Genomic DNA, 19,708 nt, shown 5'->3' on the forward strand with positions numbered 1-19,708 from the left:
CATTCTTCTGTATATTATTCTTGTAAGCAGCTTCGATGCATGAACTGTTAAACTGATTGTGGGATAATTCTCGCACTTGTCAGCTCTTGCCGTCTTCGGAATTGTGTGGATGATGCTTTTCCGAAAGTCAGATGGTATGTCGCCAGACTCATATATTCTACACACCAACGTGAATAGTCGTTTTGTTGCCACTTCCCCCAATGATTTTAGAAATTCTGATGGAATGTTATATATCCCTTCTGCCTTATTTGACCGTAAGTCCTCCAAAGCTCTTTTAAATTCCGATTCTAATACTGGATCCCCCTATCTCATCTAAATCGACTCCTGTTTCTTCTTCTATCACATCAGCAAATCTTCACCCTCATAGAGGCTTTCTATGTATTCTTTCCACCTATCTGCTCTCTCCTCTGCATTTAACAGTAGAATTCCCGTTGCACTCTTAATGTTACCACCGTTGCTTTTAATGTCACCAAAGGTTGTTTTGACTTTTCTGTATACTGAATCTGTACTTCCGACAATCATATCTTTTTCGATGTCTTCACATTTTTCCTGCAGCCATTTCGTCTTAGCTTCCCTGCACTTCCTATTTATTTCATTCCTCAGCGACTTGTATTTCTGTATTCCTGATTTTCCCGGAACATGTTTGTACTTCCTCCTTTCATCAATCAACTGAAGTATTTCTTCTGTTACCCATGGTACCTTCTTTGTACCCATGTTTTCCTTCCCAACTTCTGTGATGGCCCTTTTTAGAGACGTCCATTGCTCTTCAACTGTACTGCGTACTGCGCTATTCCTTATTGCTGTATCTATAGCGTTAGAGAACTTCAAACGTATCTCGTCATTCCTTATTACTTCCGTATCCCACTTCTTTGCGTATTGATTCTTCCTGACTAATGTCTTGAACTTCAGCCTACTCTTCATCACTACTATATTGTGATCTGAGTCTATATCTGCTCCTGGGTACCCCTTACAATCCAGTATCTGATTTCGGAATCTCTGTCTGACCATGATGTAATCTAATGGAAATCTTCCCGTATCTCCCTGCCTTTTCCAAGTATACCTCCTCCTCTTGTGATTCTTGAACAGGGTATTCGCTATTACTAGCTGAAACTTGTTACAGAACTCAATTAGTCTTTCTCCTCTTTCATTCCTTGTCCCAAGCCCATATTCTCCTGTAAACTTTTCTTCTACTCCTTCTCCTACAACTGCATTCCAGTCGCCCATGACTATTTAGATTTTCGTCCCCCTTGGCATACTGCATTACCCTTTCAATATCCTCATACACTTTCTCTATCTGTTCATCTTCAGCTTGCGACGTCGGCATGTATACCTGAACTATCGTTGTCGGTGTTGGTCTGCTGTCGATTCTGATTAGAACATCCCGGTCACTGAACTGTTCACGGTAACACACCCTCTGCCCTACCTTCCTATTCATAACGAATCCTACACCTGTTATACCATTTTCTGCTGCTGTTGATATTACCCGATACTCATCTGGCCAGAAATCCTTGTCTTCCTTCCACTTCAATTCACTGACCCCTACTATATCTAGATTGAGCCATTGCATTTCAGCGGTTAAAGGCGCTACGGTCTGGAACCGCGCGGCCGCTACGGTCGCAGGTTCGAATCCTGCCTCGGGCATGGATGTGTGTGATGTCCTTAGGTTAGTTAGGTTTAAGTAGTTCTAAGTTCAAGGGGACTGATGACCTTAGAAGATAAGTTCCATAGTGCTCAGAGCCATTTGAACCATTTTTTTTAACCTTTGCATTTCCCTTTTCAGATTTTCTAGTTTCCCTACCACGTTCAAGCTTCTGACATTCAACGCCCCGACTCGTAGAAAGTTATCCTTTCGTTGATTATTCAATATTTTTCTCATGGTAACCTCCCCCTTGGCAGTCCCCTCCCGGAGATCCGAATGGGGGCTATTCCGGAATCTTTTGCTACTCGAGAGATCATCATGACACTTCTTCAATTACAGGCCACATGTCCTGTGGATACACGTTACGTGTCTTTAATGCAGTGGTATCCATTGCCTTCTGCATCCTGATGTCGTTGATCATAGCTGATTCTTCCGCCTTTAGGGGCAATTTCCCACCTCTAGGACAAGAGAGTGCCCTGAATCTCTATCCGCTCCTCCGCCCTCTTTGACAAGGCCGTTGGCGGAATGAGGCTGACTTCTTATGCCGGAAGTCTTCGGCCACCAATGCTGATTATTTATCAAAATTTAGGCAGTGGCGGGGATCGAACCCGGGACCGAAGACGTTTTGATTATGAATCAAAGACGCTACCCCCTTTTTTTTTTTTGCATTTTGTTAGTTATTGATTGTTGTGTTTGGTCGTTGCGGACGTCGCAAAACATCCTGTTCAAGTTCGTTTGTTGATCCTTCCACTCAGTTTTTTATTACAGAGGCCAACCGGCTCTCTGACCGAACACGCTGAGCTACCGTGCCGGCTTCCCCTAGACCACGGGTACTTCACGCTCTTTACAGTTGGTTGCAAAGTGTGAATGCCGCGCCTGATTTGCCGAGCGGTCTAGGGCGCTGCAGTCATGGACTGTGCGGCTGGTCCCGGCGGAGGTTCGAGTCCTCCCTCGGGCATGGGTGTGTGTTTTTGTCCTTAGGAAAATTTAGGTTAAGTAGTGTGTAAGCTTAGGGACTGATGACCTTGGCAGTTAAGTCCCATAATATTTCACACACATTTGAACGTTTGAAGTGTGGATGCAAATGTAGATGCAGACTATCAGTATTATTGCTTGGGACAAAGGTATCGCACTAGCCACTGAAATGATGGGGGCAACGCTCAGGAAGAAGCGTCTGGTTTGGAGGAACCTTGCGTCGAGCCAAGTTGGGCGTGCGTCGTGCCAGGCTTTCACGCTATCGACCAGCCGCGCCTCTCTTCAAATTTCCTTTGCTACTCACTCAGGTACGCTCAGACAGAAATCCCTTGTAACGGCAATTTAAAAAGTTTTAATGAGATCGTTTCTCGGTCGCGCCGCAACTTCGAGAAGGCTCGGCATTACGAACTTCCATAGACTATGGCCACTCGTCTTCGTTTGGAAGCCAGTCAGCATACAAACCACTGTATAGCTTCTGTCACGTAAGAGTTACTGGTGAAGCAACTTTCAAGGCGAACTGCTCTACAACCTTATAATGCTTCTGTTTTACTCCACTTGAATCAGAACACGATTCCGTCATAACGGCTTTCTCATTCATGTGCGAAGATCATGCAAAGGAATATTTCATTTATTTATTCAATCAAAGTGCTCCGCAGTTCCCATAAGGAAGAGAAATCCTTAATGGATAAGGATGAATCAAGTCGTAACGTAATCACGCTAATAATTATCAGAGCTTTTTCTAGAGTACTTTATACTTGTACGTGCATATTGAGTGAAAAACAGCATCTTAAAAAAAAAAAAACAAAAAAAAACGGGGTAACTTATTCCTACAAACTACCCATCTAATGTTTATGTATGGTAATTGAAACTAAGCATTTACATAATGCTACACAAAAAAGTTGCTGTCTGTATACGGGCAAAGTCAAAATCCGTTTAAGCGGAATTTTCATCCCTGAATACAAATATTGATATTATTTACAAAAGTAATTTATTTCATGTTAGCTTACTTCCTTTCTTATTATCTGGAGATTTCTAATTTCGCGCTTTCTGTTTTCCAGTAAGCTGTATAGAATTTTTCACTAAAACTTTTCAAATGGCTCTGAGCACTATGGGACTTAACTTCTGAGGTCATCAGTCCCCTAGAACTTAGAACTACTTAAACACACAGTTTGTAAATGTCAGAGTCCTATAGGTAGAAAAATTACCTAACCCCGGCATGCAGCTATTTGAAAGTTAAACAGGAACGAATTTACAAGTACTTTTGTCTGCGACGACAATGTACCCGTTTTCTACCGCGAGGAGGCCACTAACACCCTAAGTCCACATTTGGCCACACCTGGGGTCACGGAATCAGATGTGAACGGCTTCGACATCGTGGAGGCGGCCCTCGAGTGAAAATCCTGATTGATGGAATCCTTACGTAATTGGCGCCTATCCCAGGAAACTCAGTCGATAAGAAAAGGTCTGGTCTGGCCCCTCTACTGCCCTGAATATTACTCGATGCTAGGATACAACCATGCCTATTTTTGAACACATGTCTTGCGAAAGAAAATTGTGTCCGTGGTTCCTGCGTCTTTGGCGGACGGTCGGAGTATCACCATCTGTCTTCATGACATGTCCTCTGTGTGTTAGACATCTTAGAAGCAAAAATGTGATATTGGTTACAGATAGCAGCAGGCATTAAGCTTTGGTGCAGCACTGACAAAGCGCTTCACTAAGCTCCACTTCAATCTGTTATCCCTTCTTAAATTCTCTCACCTACCTGCCTAATTAAGGGATCTAATATCCCACTCTCCAATCCGTTGAACGCCAACTTTGTCTTTCCTGTTGACAATATCCACCAGAATAATTCCTACCCAGAGATCTGAGTGGGTGATCTTTCACCTCCGAAATATTTTAACTCAGAGGATGCCATCATTAAGACATGCAGAAGAGCTGCATGTCACTGGTAAATAGTACACTTTCAGTTTTGGTTGGGCTTGTATCGTTCATAGTACTAGCACAGCAAGACCTCTTTGGCTGATGTTACAAGGTAAGATTAGTCAATAATTCAGAAAGTTCCTCCTGCAGTTACCGGAAAGGCTGCTGCCTGTGTTCGGGGTCCACATGTTACTCTCAACGTATCAACAGGTGAGGCAAACAAAACCCCCAAAACAGCGAAGCCGATGGTTCATGAAAGGGAGACAAAATTACATACTGAAGTAGTGTAATCGTGATTTACTCTTTCTCTACGGCGTCAATCAATAAACTATTCTCCCAACCAATTTCAATAACAAGCGACAAACAATCAATTACCTTTAAAGGTAATGATAAGGGAAAGGATTGATTCGCCCCAACGCTTCACTTTAGATTTTGCATTTATTGTCACACCTTTCAGTGCAAACCACAAGTGTGTGCAACACGCAAGTGTAACAATAAGTGAATATTTGCACTCGTAATATTTGGTATATAACTTAAGAATTACTTAAAAACAATAGGGATCTATGATTATTCCTTTAAACAAACATATTTAAGGTCATAAACGATAAGGATCAACTGTTAAAAAAGTTCCATAGAACTAGAGCAAGGATCACCTTTCCAGTCTCTGAATGAAGTCGGTAGGTGACATGGGATAATCAGACGTACATGAAGTGTTAACCGTTCAGGACGATCAGTCATTAAGAATTATAACCACAGATTAAAGAAAATTCATCTAAAGCAATTAACATCAATAGCAAATAATTAAGTCACGTCTCAGCAAATGCATCAAAGCCAAGTCTTTCAGTTCTATAATAATGTTGGATCGTGGAATACGCCGGACTACCGACACAGAAGGCTAAATTTGACCAAACAGCAATTTCTCCAAACCTAGAACTATCTTAATAGTGTACAATCCTTAGGTTATCCAGAAATACTCTAATTCGCCTTTCTTGGGCATAACGTTGGAGTAGATAATTATGGCTCTGCGCACTATGGGACTTAACATCTGTGGTCATCAGTCCGCTAGAACTTTGAACTACTTAAACCTAACCAACCTAAGAACATCATACACATCCATGCCCGAGGCAGGACTCGAACCTGCGACCGTAGCGGTCACGCAGTTCCAGACTGAAGCGCCAAGAACCGCACGGCTATACCGGCCGGCCGTAGATAATTAACCTTTCACTTCATTCTCCTGGAACACTGAGCGGCAATAGACGCTGGGGCAACTCTTACCCCCGCGTGGCTCTGGAAAGAGGATGGCTCCTCCAGGAGGAGGAAACATTTACCCGAACTGGAAAGGGAACTCGTCTAACACGAGCCACTAAGTTGGGCCAAGACCAGTTAACTATTACCCAAAGCTTGCTGGCCAGCGGACGAAAATTACAGAGGCAAAGGTTGCTTTATTTGTACTCACAAGAACTCATAACTTCTGCAAATGAGATTCCTGCAGAACTACAGCCGTAGTATCAGTACAGGAATTAGGGACTAAGGAGAGCAAGACAATATAGGTCTCTAAGCAATAGACCCAACATTTCAGACAGACCGAGCAACCGACACAGTCGTGGCTAGGAAGATTATCACATAGAAACTCTAGCAGTGCTTTAAATATAACTAAATAGAACACTTAAATGCCACGGGGACCAAACTCCTTAACACAAGAATATGTACACAATAACAGTTAAAAACGACTACGTACTAAAACGCAACAGATATTAGCGAACATTAACATAATCTCGCATTTCAGACATCCATAAAATTAGTTGGCTACAGTTCACTCTATCTCTCCGCCAGACAGTACAAGGTGATTTAAACATTTTACAACGTGTTTATCCAAACAGTGACCTACGTCGTCCATGGGAAAACAACGGCTCCAAAGCCAAAAAAATTTTTTTTTCCTTTACGACGCTCGCCTTAAATAAGTGAGCATGGCGTTCAAATGCACGATTATGCAAGGAGGCAGTAACACGCAAGGCAATATCCGATCACAAACTCAAAGCAGAGAAACATTTTCCACAGAGTTATTAACAGCTCCCACAACACCGGGAGATTGGCCCCGCCAGACGACGACCATTGCACTAACTGGATGAAGAATCTTACTTTCATTGACGACACCTCCTTCTGGAGGTTATTGGCAGCCGAGGACGGAATTCATAGCTTCCCCAGCCCATGAACGGAAACCAAACGTTGTCCACAGATTTACGGCCTCTTGCATCCCAGAGAACCGACTCTCCGAGATGCATGACATATGAGTAAACTTTCCCAGATATAATAATTGTTGGTAGTCCCTTTGAGTTGCTGCCAATATAAAGCTTTATTGAGGTACTGTCAAATTCGTGTAACATTAGTGTTTCAATCTATTACGATACAAACCTATGACGACAGATTTGAGCAGTTGTATGTTCATTGTTGGAATTTTATTGCGGTTCATAGAGATTACTTTGAAAGTGAATCGTATTATTTTCTCGTATCTTCAGGTTTATTTCCATTACGATATAACCTACTGAGCGATGTTAAGGAACTTCGAAATAGTATACAGGGTCGCCAGAATTGTCTGAATTCGCACAACTTTCGTTATTCAGACGTTATTTCTAAAATAACAGATATCTTAATTTGTTAGTGGCACCCAGCACATTCACAGAACTTTTGTTGTCAAATGACGCACCTGGTCATTACAGTGCAGTATTACAAGTATTCATTACGAACTGTTAGAGTAAGCCGGCCGCGGTGGTCTCGCGGTTCTAGGCGCTACAGTCTGGAACCGCGGGACTGCTACGGTCGCATGTTCGAATCCTGCCTCGGGCATGGATGTGTGTGATGTCCTTAGGTTAGTTAGGTTTAAGTAGTTCTAAGTTGTAGGGGACTGATGACCACAGCTGTTAAGTCCCATAGTGCTCAGAGCCATTTGAACCATTTGTTAGAGTAAGTAATGCGCTTATGATACATTGTATAAATTGGTGCTTAAGCACGTGGTTAGACATAACATTCATTTTTTAGTGAAGCAAATACGTCCTTTTGTATAGGTGACGAAGAATCGTGTCTTATTTCCCCTACTAGATGGTCTTTCTTACTCACCACCTTTCCCCGCCCCCTTACCCATTTTAATACCTCCGTAAATTTTGTGTACGTCCCGTACACTCGACTTCAGCAACCCTATTGTCCCCCTCCCCGAAACCTACATCAAATTATATTACACAGTCTAAACTTACACGTTCTCCATGTCCTCTCCCAGAGCAATTTTCACGCTATCCCTCCCTGACGACGAAATCCGCTTCCCCCTATCAGATTCACACAGGTTATTCCTACTCGGCCGGCCGGTGTGGCCGAGTGGTTCTAGTCGCTTCAATCTGGAACCACGCGACCGGTACGGTCGCATGTTCGAATCCTGCCTCTTGCATGGATGTGTGCGATGTCCTTAGGTTAGTTAGGTTTAAGTAGTTCTAAGTTCCAGGGGACTGATGACCTCAGATGTTAAGTCCCATAGTGCTCAGAGCCATTTGAACCACCTTCCCACTCCTTTACGATATGAGGGCTCCCTCTCTGCCCAACCCTCCCTTGGTTTCCTCCTAAGGACCTTGGTATGGCAATCCCTGCTACCTATCAGTACTCGAAATTACACATTTTTCTACCAATCATCCTTGCGCAGTATAGCTACCTTCACAATTAATCCACCCCACCTGAACCACATATCTCCATAAAAGTTTTACTGCCCAATCCACCTTCCTTCTCATTACTCCTACTAAATGCATGTCCCTCCCACCAACTGTAAGTGAAATGTAATTCAGTTCAGTACTCGCTTCAAGTTTCTCGCAACTTATTATCAATGTTTTAACGCCAGAAAATATTTTCCTGTGTGTAATTTTAAATATCATCAACGAAAGCTTTTTATATATTAAAACCATTTGTTTGTAGTTTATTTGAGACTTCTGTCTGTGTCAGCAAACATCGTTGATGAAATTTCCTCGAGCAATCGGTCGAGTCACGGCGTCGCGCTGTCACAACGTTTCGACGAGTGTCCTACTCGTCATCTTCAGAAGAAGATGTCGAACTGGGCATAAATCCGGCACTTATTGAAGATGACGAGTTAAAACTCGTCGAAGCGTTGCGACAACAGAACGAGTAGATTGTTGTTCTGCAACAAGCCCGCGCTCGCCCCTTTGGGAGGAGGGAATGAAGTAAAAATAAAGGGAAAAAGTCTTATTGTGTTATGCATTCGTCATATGTAAACATGTTTGATATGCGAACAGTGTTTTCTTAGAAAAGAACAATTATGTTTTTAAGGCATTTCGTAATAAGGTAGGGAGTAGTATATTTCATTTCTTTTAAAAAGCTATAATTTAACTTTTACAGATTTTTGAAAAAAGAATGAACTCTTAAAATTGGACTGGTCTGTAAGCAGCTGATGTCACAATTGCCACTTAAAATGTAATAGTACCATAAATTGTACTGTGAATATAGTAACAGTCCAGCGATAAATGTTGCCATTTTTGAACAACAGTACATGGTTGTACCTTTTGGTTTCTTTCCACTGTGATATCATCGACTTACAGAAAGCTTTTGACAATACTGACCATAATACACTCTTTAAGGTATCAGGGCTAAAATACAGGGAGTGAAAGGCTATTTACAACTTGGATAGAAACAAGACGGTAATTATAAAAGTCGATGAGCATGAAAGGGAAGCAGTGGTTGAAAAGGAAGTGAGACACGGTTGAAGGCTATCGCCGATTATATTCAATCTGTACGTTGAGCAAGAAGTAAGGGAAACAAAAGAAAAATTAGGTATAGGAATTAAATTTCAGGAAGAAGAAATGAAAAACTTTAGGTTTGCCGATGTCAGTGTAATACTGTGCGAGACGACGAAAGACATGGGAGAGGAGCAGAACGGAATGGACATTTCCTGACGAGAGCGCCTAAGATAAACGTTAATAAAAGCAAGACAAGGATAATGGAATCTAGTTTAAGTAAAACAGGTGATGAGGCAGTTAGATTAGGAAACGAGGCACTTAAAGTAGGTTTTGTTATTTGGGCAGCAAATTAACTTACAAATACTGAAGTAGAGAGGATATAAAATGTAGACTGGCGATGACAATAAAAGCGTTTCTGACGAAGAGAAATTTGTTAACATGTAATATAGGCTTAAGTGTTTGGCAGTCTTTCTGAAGATATTTGTCTGAAGTGTAGCTGTGTATGGAAGTGAAACAATGACGATGAAAAGTTTGGAAAAGAAAAGAATAGAAGCTTTAGAAGTATGGTGCTACAGAAGAATGCTGAACATTAGATGGGTAGATCATGTAATTAATGACAAGATACTGAACGGAATTGGGGACGCAGGAAATAGAACTTGGGAGACAAGAAATTTGTGGCACAACTTGACTAAATGAAAAGATCATTTTGACAGGATACACTCTGGGACATGAAGAGATCACCGGCGTTTGTACTGGAGGGAAACGTGTGGGTAAGAATTGTAGAGGGAAACCAACAGATGAATACAGTAAGAAGATTCAGAACGATATACGTTGCAGTAGTTAGAGATGAAGAGGCTTGCACAGGAGAGAGAAGCATGGAGAGGTGCATCAGACCAGCTTTTGGACTCAAGGCCACAACAATAACAGCAACTTCATCGATTGAGCTTTCGTAAGAAACTCTAAGGCAATATACAGCTTCTCCACACTCTACGTTTGCCAGGCAGTATGTTGGTTGCACTGCGCGGCCCGGTGCGACGCGTTGGCGCGGTGTCAGGCCTGGTAACCTTTGGGCCCGGGGAAGCCCCGCCGCGTCGGCCCTGCTTTTCCCCGTGCTCGTTATCGCTATTGATGGAGCGGCCCGTCGTATCGCTCCCAGGCCGGCCCGTTAATAAATCTATATTTACTGGGGCGCGGCTGGCGGCGGCGGCGGCGGCGACGCGCCAGTAAGAGTGTGTGTGTGTGTGCTTGTGCACGCGACGCTAGCGCGTTTTTTAATTCCCTGCGGAGCAGTCGGCGAATGTACACCCGTTTGTATATATATACATATACACATTTTTTCACGGCGGTATTTTTTACCCGTCCAGGGCCTGATATATGGCGTTTATAAATCAGGGAATTAACGCGGGGATTTCGCGCGCAAGTGTCCGTGGCGCGCGGACGCGGCTTACGGCGGAGGCCACTGCGGCTGCGACGCCATCGCTAATGCCGCAGCCCGCCACTGATGGCGCAGTCTCTGTCGTTAGTCTCCAGATAAGGACAGACACCAAACGGATCGCACTGCCGGTACAAGATATACGACCACGCCAGCCAGTGTGGCAGGCCAGAGGTTTACTCAGACTGTAAGATGGGCGGCTGGGAGTGCGGCAGCCGGCTGCCGCGTCTCGGCACACACAAGTCCAAGCTACCGGCACAGGTCTGGGGTGCACTGTGTGACAGTATTGTTCGTTGTCTTTTCCACTATTTAAGTTTTATAACAGAGTCGAGACGGAATTCAACATCCTTGGTTGTTTTTGTGTACTGTGCTGTGGAACATAGGAAAGTCTTTGGCAGGGATGGTGAGCTGCCAAAATAGCGAGATTATATGAACTTATTAGTAAGTTTATCACCCGACCGTTTATCCGTGCTGTCTAACTCGCGGCTTTCCGGATTGGAAAGGAGCGCCTGTTCCCAGTCACGAATCCGCCCGGCGGATTTGGGTTTAGGTCCGGTAAGCCGGCCAGTCTGTGGATGGTTTTTAGGTGGTTTTCTATCTGCCTTGGCGAATGCGAGCTGGTTCCCCTTATTCCGCCTCAGCTACACTACGTCGGCGATTGCTGCGCAAACAAGTTCTCCACGTACGAGAACCACCACCATTACTCTAAGTCGCCCCCCCCCCCCCCACCTGCGGGGGTCCACCGGGGGCTGAACCGCACAGTGGTTCAAATGGCTCAGAGCACAATGGGACTTAACATCTGAGGTCATCAGTCCCCTAGAACGTAGAACTACTTAAACCTAACTAACCAAAGGACATCACACACATCCATGCCCGAGGCATGATTCGAACCTGCTATCGCAACAGTTGCGCGCTTCCGGACTGATGCACCTAGAACCGCTCGGCCACCGCGGCAGGCGAACCGCACAGTAACCCTTAAAGAGTAGTTCGATGTGGGGCGGCGGAGGGGTGAAGTGGACTGAGGTAGTCGTCGTGGGGTTGTGGACCACTGCGGCTGCGGCTGGGATGGAGCCTCTTCCTCGTTTCTAGGCCCACAGTTAACATACAATACAGTACAACACAATATAATAAGTTTATCATTAGTCTTCCACTCACGCCATAGCATCAACGTGCACAGCTCAACTGGTGCCGTCAGAGGATAAAATGGAAGATGAAATGAGAGGTTGTCGTCTTCAGCGATGACGTTTATTGGCGAGGTTCACAACAACTAACATACAGCGCCGAAAAAAATAGTATCCCTGAAAATACTACGTCGATTTTGATCTGATGAGTGCATATACCACCTGGAGAACAGCAGGTGAACTGATAATGGTTACAGTTCTGGAGTAACCACAAGCGCCAGAATGAAGATAAAGAGCGCAAGAGAAGAGAAGGCGGTGAAACGAGGTCGGCCTATGATGCGCTGGTTAGGACCGCACCACGACAGGAGCGGCCTCTAGAAGAGGGGAACGTAGGCGCCGCTTCTCCTATCCTCGGCCGCTCAACATCGGCTCAGTATCGGGACAGTACTAGCACGGCCTAACAGAGAGTGCTACAGTAGCAGCGACGTGTGATGCATATCAACTGCCTGCATGAATAATGTTTACAGCAAAAGACACTTATTTGCATATCGCCCATCGCTTGCGATCATTTGTTGTAAATACTTGTTGCTATGTCTGCATAAGCAGAAGAAACTAACGATCAAAGTCCGGAAACAATTTATTGGACTGTTCAATTAACCAAAACATATTCTCCAAGTATAACACCAACACAAAACAGTGATCTAGCTTCCAATAACAACTACATACAAGAATAATATAGAAAACAAATGAAATAATTTCCTACTAGTGTCCGCCAGAGACTTCTATGATATACCAAGCCTGATCCAGAGATCATCGAGAAAATCCAAGCTGGGCTGCCATGGCGGCAGCTATCCACGTCTGCTGGCAGTCGATGAACTGCCGATGTGCGGTTTTTTTTTCCTTTATTGTTATTTTCAAATCTGGATACAGGCAGGTCAGCAGCAGCATGCTACGCCGCTCTTTAAACACACAAGATAGAAATGAAGACATCGGGAGAAAAAACATTGTGGACATAGAAACGGAGAACAATCACTGATTAAAATACATGGAGCCGTTCACAGGCGTAGAGTCCAAGATAAAATTGTTCAGACACTTGGACGGAGACGAATATTGTCACACGTGAACAGAGGTGCACAAAACGAATAATACTGAACCACTTAAGCACAAACGGCGATACACACAGAACACGAGGCGTAGATCTCCGGCACGCGGATGGTCACTAACCGTGTACGAGTCCGGGGACCTGCCAAGAAAGGAGGAGGGGGAGTGGGAGAGGGAGAGGGAGAGGGGACAGCAGATGCCAAGGGCAGGGGAGAAAGGGGGAAGGGAGGAAGGGGGAGGGAAGCCGAGGGGAGGAGGGAGGAGGGAGGAGACAGGGGAAAAGGAAAAGGAAGGGAAGGGAAGAGAAGGGAGGGAGGGTGCCGAAAGGAAAGGACACAGGAAGTGGGGGGAGGATCAAAGTTGGTAGGAGGGGTAGATGGAAGGGAGGAGGACATCAACAGGGAGGGGGAGCTGGCGGAAGCCACCTTGGGAGGGGGTGAGGAGGGTGGAGAGATGGAGACTGGGTGGGACGTGGGATTACAGGTGCAGCAGCGGGCGGGGGTGGGAGAGGATGGGGGAGACAAGCGGATGAGGAGGATCGAGTTTGTGGGAGGTGTACAGGATCCGTATCCTTTCAAGGAAAAGGAGGAGATGGGGGAAGGGGATGAGATCATACAGGATCCGCGTGGGGGAGGGGAGATGGGGCGGAGAGCATGGCGTTCAGGGATTTGGAGGGATTTATAAAAGGTAGGGGGGGGGGGGGGAGCGGAGATCCAGGCCGGATGGGCATAACAAAGAATAGGGCGGATGAGGGATTTATAGGTGTGGAGGATTGTGGAGGGGTCCAGACCCCACGTACGGCCAGAAAGGTGCTTGAGGAGATGGAGTCGGGAGCGTGCCTTGGCTTGGATTGTCCGGAGATGGGGAGTCCAGGAGAGGCGACGGACGAGGCTGACGCCAAGGTACTTAAGGGTCGCAATGAGGGCGATAGGACGGCCATAGATGGTGAGATAGAAATCAAGGAGGCGGAAGGAAGGGGTGAATTTGCCTGGATTTTGGAGGGATTGACCTTGAGCAACCACTGGTTGCACCAAGCGGTGAACCGGTCAAGATGGGATTGGAGAAGGTGTTGGGAGCGCTGTAGGGTGGGGGCAAGGGCAAGGAAGGCGGTGTCATCGGCCCGATGTGCGGCCGAGCGCCGGCCTTTATAGCGCTTTGGCAGATGAGTACCTCGGAACTATTTTCCATCACGTGGTTTGACGTGTGAAAATAGTTCCGGGATCTGCAGCGACCTCTTCCTTATGTTTATGTGGGCCGGTAGTGGCCCCTGGTGGCCGCTGGTATCTTTGCTGTGTTGTTGTTGTTGTTGTTGTTGTGGCCGTTCATCAATATTGCCTGTCGGTTGTGTAGTGGTTCGGTGTGCCTGCGAAGTGAGCAACCAGCGTCTGCAGGCTGTCAGTTTGGTTGCTGATACTGTAGGCGCCGCGATGTCTGGTGGAGAAGGCCACAGTACTTGTCATTCTTCTTAATTGTAATAAGAACTAATAATGTGATTTTCTTGAACTGTTAGATAGAGTTCCTAGAACGCAGCATACCTTAGGCAACCTATACGAGATGAGTGGCCAGGACCCCACATTTGGCGACGAGTATCCGCTGAACCCAGTGCCTGACGGCCACAGAATTTTTGTTTCTATTATGCTGGCGCCCTAATTCTCTCTTTGTATTTACTTTTCAGAGACCCTCATTTGCTTTAACAGTTTCTCGTAGTTTTTGCTAATCTGTTTTCAGGTGGTCTTTGCAGAGATTTTCTTTGCTTTCTTTCTTAGCTTGCTTTGTCAATCTGTTGCGTGTCTTCCAACACGCCCATCCCACCTGTCCCGCCCCCTGCCCAGGCGCCACAGCCACAAGCGTCAGATACCACATAGCTAATGCAGATGTTTCAGTTCCAGACACAGCAGATCTCCACGTTACTCAACATGGTGCAGCAGCTGCAGGCGAACGCTGCGCGCACGACGGAACAAGGGCCGCCTATTACAGCTGCTACACCTCCTTTTTCACAGTTTTGTGAACAAGAAGAGGAATGGCTCGAGTGGTTGTCCCAGTTCGAAGGCCATACCCTCGCTCACAATGCACCAGGTACTGTGAAACTTCCCTTTTAATGTCAACAGTAGGAAGTGCAGTGTTTAGGCTCCTACAGAAACTTTACCCTCACGCTAATCTGAATGAGCTTAGTTATGAACAGGTGGTACAGTCGTTAACTAACTATTATGACCAACAAGTAAATGTGGCAGCAGTTAGGTATCTATTCTTTAATTGCAAAAAAACAGTCAGAACAAACTTATTGTGAATGGGTAACCGATTCGCAGAGCATGACAATGAAATGCAAATTAATATGTGCTTGCGGTGCTTTATATTCAGATGTTAAGCTGCATGATGTGATCGTGTACAATGTACCTGTTGTCAAACTCAGAGAACAGGTTTTTAAGGAGTCTGATACATAACTTCAGCAGGTAGTGCAAATCAGTACGATTCCAGTGCCTTGCCGGTTCATACATTTGAGCAGCCAGCTAGTTGTCATGTTGAGTCCTTTGCTTGTGATCGCCCCGTTCCGCACCAGCGGTGTGCGCTAGCCACGCTAAGTAAACAACGTTCCACACTCGTAAGCAGTTCGCTAAGCAGGCGGCTACACAGGCGAACAGAATTAAGTCTTGCCCTAGGTGTTGTTCACGTCACAAACGCTAAAACTGCCTCTCCCAACATGCTCAGTGTTACGCTTGTGGTGGGAAAGGACTTGTACAACTTTTATGTTTGCAACATAAGAATTTGGCCCACTCACGAGAATCCAGTACACGGCCCATGTCATTAATGCAGTATGCTGGCCAGTGTGGCCGAGCGGTTCTAGGCGCTTCAGTCTGGAACCGCGCGACCACTACGGTCGCAGGTTCGAATCCTACCTCGGGCATGGATGTGTGTGCCGTCCTTAGGTTAGTTAGGTTGAAGTAGTTCTAAGTTCTAGGGGACTGATGGCCTCAGATGTTATGTCCCATAGTGCTCAGAGCCATTTGAACCATTAATGCAGTATATTCAAAGTCTGCAACAGGCGTGAGTGAACTTTCTACAGTAATACGCCAGTCAAACAAACTTTTTGTTCATTTACTCCTTTGTTGGAAACATGGGAAATTTCAGTTGGACGTGGGTGCCTCTGTCACGTTGCTAAATCGTCACACATATGAATTGTTAGCCTCCTCATGCCTGCCTAAAAATAGCACGCAACTGACGACTTATGATGGCCAAGACATTCCCGTTCTCAGGAAATGTACTTTGCCTGCCATGTGTTGCTCGCATACGTCTACAGTTACATTTACAGTGCTAGAATCACGTGATAGTGGGAACATATTTGGTCTCGATTGTTTTGATTTGTTTTGCTTTTACATTCAGGACAATGTGTTGTCAGTGTCTGCATTCAATGCCAAAGACAGTGTAGCTAGCTTGCTGAAAGAATTCCCGGAACTCTCTTCTGAAGGCTTAGGCAAGGCTAACTATTTTGTTGCACATATTACGCTTAAAGACAATTCTCAGCCGAAATTTTGCGGCACCAGAACAGTTCCCATTACATTACGTGACAAAGTCGCTGCTGAACGTTAAGAATTTCAAGATAATGGAGTTCATGCGCCGGTATCAGCTAGTCAGTGGGAAAGTCCACTGGTTTTGCTCACCAGAACTTCAGGTACCATTCACCTCTGTGTTGACTTTTAATTCTACAGTCAATCCACAAACTGTGATTGATACTCATCCATTGCCAAGCCCAGAGGATCTTATGGGCAAATTAGGCACTGGACGCTACGTTCCAAAAATTGATTTGCGCGACGCATATCTTCAAATACCGCTCGTTGAAGGATCTCAGAAAGTGTGTGTAGTGAATACTCATTTGGACTTGTTTAAATATTTACGTTTGTTTTTTGGCAATGCTTCCGCACCCGTCATCTTTCAATGGTATTTGGAACAGATGACTGCACCAGTGCGAAACTGTTGAAACTATTTGGACGACATTGTCGTTTCCGGTCGTACACCTGAAGAACACGTTGAAAAAATAACGTGCGTTGTTTTGTATGATATCTGAGACAGGACGAAAGTGTAGACTAGTCAGTTGTGATTTTTTAAACGTGAGTTACTGTGTCTTGGTGATGTATAAACAGTCAGGGTGTATATCCTCCTCAGTCGCACTTGTCAGCCATACGAGACTTGCCAATTCCTCGCAATGTCACGGATTTGCAGTCAGTTTCAAGGAAAATGAGCTGTTATATTCGTTTCACGCCGAATGCTGCACAAATTGCAGCTCCATTGCATCGCTTGCGCCACAAGAATGTTGCCCTTTGCTTGGACAGATGGGTGGCAAGTCGCTTTTCAAAAACTTAAAGATTCATTGCTCAGTGATCGATGCTTAGTTCACTTTGATCCTGAGAAGCCAGTTGTATTGCAAACTGATGCTTCCTCTTACGGAATCGGTGGAGTGCTTTCTCACAAAACTGGCGATAAAGACAGGCCTATTGCTTTCGCATCAAACTGTTGTACAAAGCTCACTGTAACTGTTCACAAATTGAGAAAGAGGCATTGGCTATTGTGCATGGTGTCACCAAATTTCACCACTATTTGTATGGCAGTAAATTATACTTTGTAACGGATCACAAACCTTTGTAGCCCTTGTTTCATCCGACGAAACCAGTTCCTGTACGCACTGCCCAAAAATTGCAAAGATGGGCTTTGTTGATGTCTCAATACCAGTACGAGATTGCGCATCGTCCGACAGCTCAACATGGTACTACGGGAGCGCTTTCACGTCTTCCGATTGGCCCTCACACATATTTTGATGCTTCTGATGCATCTTGCTGTCGCATCGATGCTCAGGATTTTGATTTGCTTCAATCTGTTCCTCTGAACTATAAGAGAATTGCACAGGCCACGGAATCTGACCCAGATTTGAACGTTTTGCTAACATACATTCGAACACTTGGCCTTCTTCCTTGCGTAGCATAAAGAACTCTGTAGTGCACCGGTACTTTGCACGTCGGCACAGCCTCGCTGCACACATAGGTGTGATTCTTGTTCAAAATGGCAGTGGACAGTCATGTGTTTTCATCCATAAAGCTTTGCAAAAAGAAGTGTTGCAGTTACTCCAGCAAGAACACTGGGGGGTTGTTCGTACGAAATAGTTAGGGCGTCGAAGCTGTACTTGGCACGGTATGGACGCCACAGTGTCGCGCATGTGGGGAAAATCATTCCACTCCGCCTAAGTCGCGATCACCATGGCAGCATGTGCACGTGGATTTTGCGGGACCTTTTTTGAACACACGCTGGTTGATTGTGGTTGACTGATATAGCAAATTTTTTTTTTTTGCAGTGCCAATGAACTCGACAACGTCTCGTAGCACAATCCAGGTGCTGTCATCGATTTTTTGCTTTTAATGTTTACCTGAGGTACGACTGTCAGACCTCAGTTCACGTCAAATGAATTTGAAACATTCTATGAACGCAATGGCACACAACATTCCATCCACAGCCAAACGGCGCAGCGGAAAGTTTTGTCAGAACATTCAAGCAGCAGATGGCCACACTTCGCTCCCACACAACAGGAATCAAACAATGCAACTTCTTCTCGCCTCATATCGTTCACGTCCACGAGATGGACCAGCGCCGGCGGAATTGCATCACAGCCGCCGCCGCCGGCACGTTTCCACCTGCTGCACCTCCCTCAGCATCCGGCACCGAAGGAAGGCCGCAAGTATCGCTTACCGACGCATGATGTGATTTACACGTTTTTTAGCGTCAGCAGACGTCGGGCGCGAGGCAAGATCGTCCGACGACTTGGCGCATGCATGTACACAACTGGCCATTACAATTTGCTACATTAAGAAGAAATGCAGATGATAAACGGGTATTTATAGGACAAAAATATTATACTAGAACTGACATCTGATTACATTTTCACGCAATTTTGGAGCATAGATCCTGAGAAATCAGGACAAAGAACAACAACCTCTGGCCACAATAACGGCCTTGATACGCCTGGGCATTGAGTTAAACAGAGCTTGGATGGCGTGTACACGTACAGCTGCCCATGCAGCTTCAACACGATACCACAGTTCATAAAGAGTAGTGACTGGCGTATTGTGACGAGCCAGTTGCTCGGCCACCATTGACCAGACGTTTTCAATTGGTGATAGATCTGTAGAATGTGCTGGCCAGGGCAGCAGTCGAACATTTTCTGTATCCAGAAAGGCCCGTATGGGACCTGCAGCATGCGGTCGTGCATTATCCGGCTGAAATGTAGGGTTTAGCAGGGATCGAATGAATGGTAGAGTCACGGGTCGTAACATATCTGAAATGTAACGTCCACTGTTCAAAGTGCCGTCAATGCGAACAAGAGGTGACCGGGACGTGTAGCCAGTGGCACCCCATACCATCACGCCGGGTGTTATACCAGTATGGCGATGACGAATACACGCTTCGAATGTGCGTTCACCGCGATGTCGCCAAACACGGATGTTACCGTCATGGTGCTGTAAACAGAACCTGGAACAGCCGAAAAAATGACGTTTTGTCATTCGTGCACCCAGGTTCGTCGTTGAGTACACCATCGCAGGCGCTCCTGTCTGTGATGCAGCGTCAAGGGTAACCGCAGCCATGGTCTCCGAGCTGATAGTCCATGCTGCTACAAACGTCGTCGAAATGTTCGTGCAGATGGTTGTTGTCTTGCAAACGTCCCCATCTGTTGACTCAGGGATCGAGACGTGGCTGCACAATCCGTTACAGCCATGCGGATAAGATGCTTGTCATCTCGACTGCTACTGATACG

Source organism: Schistocerca cancellata, chromosome 6, assembly GCF_023864275.1.
Source record: "Schistocerca cancellata isolate TAMUIC-IGC-003103 chromosome 6, iqSchCanc2.1, whole genome shotgun sequence".
NCBI classification, from domain to species: Eukaryota; Metazoa; Arthropoda; class Insecta; order Orthoptera; family Acrididae; genus Schistocerca; species Schistocerca cancellata.